The sequence below is a fragment of the Rutidosis leptorrhynchoides genome, chromosome 1, assembly GCF_046630445.1.
Source record: "Rutidosis leptorrhynchoides isolate AG116_Rl617_1_P2 chromosome 1, CSIRO_AGI_Rlap_v1, whole genome shotgun sequence".
Lineage (NCBI taxonomy): Eukaryota > Viridiplantae > Streptophyta > Magnoliopsida > Asterales > Asteraceae > Rutidosis > Rutidosis leptorrhynchoides.
Window position 1 is genome coordinate 267723194 of NC_092333.1, and position 3251 is coordinate 267726444.

Consider the following 3251-nt stretch of genomic DNA (forward strand, 5'->3'; position numbering starts at 1 on the left):
TATTTCGCAATAAAAAAATAACTATTTCGTATACACCTCTACTTTAACATCAAGTTTTTGGCGCTGCTGCCGGGGAACGAAAGCGAAACGCTATATAAAAAAAAAGAAGTTCCTTTATTAAGTTTTAATTTATTTTTGTAAAAATACGTTTTAAATATTAAAAATACAAAAAATTAAAAAGAAGAAAATATATATATATATATATATATATATATATATATATATATATATATATATATATATATATATATATATATATATATATATATATATATTTAATAGTTTGTTTAAAATATATAAAATTATAAAGTATTTCTATTTCTATTTTAGTTTTTAAAATATAAGTTTTTCATTTAGTTTATATAAATATAAATATTTTATATAAAATTAAAAACAGAAAAAAAAAATATAATCGGGCCACTACACTGTAGCAGCCCAATATTTGAACTGGATCCGCAGGTCATGCGGCCGCATGACTTTATAACTAACACTCCATGCGATCACATGGAGTGACTTGACAGGCCTGAAACATTGGATCCGTCGAATTAGGGTTGTAATTAATAATAATAATTATTATTATTATTAATTAAGATTAGGGTTTAATTATTTAATATTTAGTTTTAATTTTTTAATTAATTTGTAATATTAAGTGTTAATTAGTTTTATTAATACTTTTATAAAATAATAATATAAAAATAATATTTTCATAAAAATTGTACTTTTATAAACTTTAAGTTTTATTTTTATATTTTGTATCTTTTTAATCGTTTAATTCGTAAATTGTATTTTTATCGCTCGTAACAAGTTTTAAGATATATTAAAAGCCATAGTTTATTTTTATTTATATATTTTTAGGCTTTGCCGTAAAATCCCTTAAGTGCTTTTTCTTTAGACTAAGATTTAGATGCTTTAGAATTTTGCGATGCCGTTTTAAGATTTTAGTACTTTTTAAGTTATTGCTGTTTTGGATATAGAATTCCTTTTAAGCTTTAATACCTTTAGACGCAACTTTTAGACTTAAGTTTTTAGAATTCTAAGTTTCGACGATTTATTTTCTTATTTTTATTTTTCGACTATTTGTTTTTCGACGCTTATTTTTCGACTTTTTATTTTTCGATGTTTTTCGACGCACTCTTTTTCTTTCTTATTTCTCGACGCTCTAGTTTTTAGGACATAGAATTTTCTATTTCTTCTCAAAAATTTCAAAACAAAAAATTATTTTAAGCGGTTAAATTGATAGACATCCAAAATTTTCTGGTTCGTAGTAATAGTTGGATTTGTTAGTGGCGAGCCGTGGGCTTCCGATTTAAAGGGTCCTGGCTACCTGCTGCATCTATTGGCTATTCGAAACGTGGGCAAAATCCGAAAAGTCTATTAATTTGATAACTTATATAATTTTTATCTTTTATAACTAATAGGATATTCAGTGAATGCACCGAGCAAAATGTTCACCACCTTTCATACGTTCACCACCTGTAACTCGATCAAGACATCTAGCCAACATTGTCGCCGTTGATTTTTCTTTAGAATCGTCATCTGGTCGACCAAGTACTCTAATTCAAATTTCCGATAATCCATTTTTTGAACCCGACCTCACAATTGAGAATCCGGAGGATATTCAAGGACAATTCAGAGATCCGGAACCACTAATCATTCCTCCTGAACAACAAATCGTTAAATCAGAATCCTCTAGTGATTCGTATTCAACAAATTCAATAATGGAAGTAACTGAACCTCTAAGTATGGAAGATCGAATGAGAGCCACACGTACGGGCCAAGGTCACGCCATTATTAAGCCAGACATTAATGCGCCAGATTATGAAATCAAAGGACAAATCCTACACATGGTAACTAATCAATGCCAATTTAGTGGTGCGCCGAAGGAAGATCCAAACGAACATCTTCGTATTCAAAATCCGAGAAGTGGAGGATGAACAGATATATCTCATGTTATTTCCCTGAACTTTAAAGGGAGAAGCCAAAGATTGGTTAGAAACGTTACCTGAAGGGGCGATTGATACATGGGATGTTTTAGTTGAGAAATTTCTTAAAAGATTCTTTCCGGCATCTAAAACCGTAAGACTTCAAGGAGAAATTGTTATATTCGCGCAAAAGCCAAATGAAACATTATATGAGGCGTGGACAAGATTCGGAAAGTTGTTGAGAGGATGTCCTCAACACGGTTTAGACACTTATCAAATAGTACAAATATTTTACCAAGGTATCGACATTGCTACACGAAAAGACATCGACATAGTAGCTGGTGGTTCCATTATGAAGAAAATCGCAACTGAAGCTTACAAAATCATTGATAACACAACCTCCCACTCGCATGAGTGGCACCAGGAAAAAGATATTTTTCGTTCATCTAAAGTGGCTAGAGCCGATTCTAGCCATGACTTTGATTCCATTTCCACAAAAATAGATGCTTTCGAGAGATGAATGGAAAAGATGAATAACGATATTCATGCAATACGAATCAGTTGTGAGCAATGCGGTGGACCACACTTAATGAAAGATTGTCACATTGAGCAAACGATGGAACAACAAAGAGAATGTTTCCTACATGAACCAAAGGCCGGGAAATAATTATCAAAATAATTATCAACCGCCAAGGCCAAACTTTAATCGAAATCAAAACATTCTTTACAATCCAAATGGACCCAACAATAACTCGTACAACCAACAAGGTCCGAATTACCAACCAACTCAAAACAACACTTTCAATCAACAAAGACCTAGCTTGTATAAACCACCACAATAAACCAAAGAGAAAAAGCCAAATCTGAAAGAAATAATGGCAAAGGTAATGGAATCTCAAACACAATTTATTACATCTCAAACCCAAACAAATGAGAGGCTTGATCAATCATTAAGAACTCAACAAGCTTCCATTTTGAATCTAGAAAAACACGTAGGTACTCTTGCTAGCTTGATGAGTAAGAGGGAACAAGGAAAGCTACCGAGTGATACTGAAGTAAATCCTCGGAATGAGAATGTTAATATGGTATCAACGAATTCTGAAAAACCAACACCAGAAGATGGGAAGGTTTTAGATGTGAGTAACAATGAAGAAGTTACACCACTACCACCACCCGAGTATGTAAAGCCAGTGGTGGCACCATACAGACCACCCATCCCGTTTCCAAGAAAATGAGTTGAGTATAAACAAGTAATAGGTAATAAAGTTTGTGATACCTCTGGAAAGAAGAAGAAGAATAATAAGAAAGTACAAGAAACAAAAATCATAA

The 3251-nt window shown here is 31.9% G+C and overlaps 1 non-coding gene across 1 annotated transcript; it reads right to left on the minus strand.

Moving 5' to 3' along the window:
* Positions 1-2079: 2079 nt before the first annotated feature.
* On the minus strand, positions 2080-2186 carry LOC139887422 (small nucleolar RNA R71). Its single transcript, XR_011773255.1, has one exon. It is a non-coding gene; the product is annotated as a small nucleolar RNA R71 (small nucleolar RNA).
* Positions 2187-3251: the final 1065 nt, after the last annotated feature.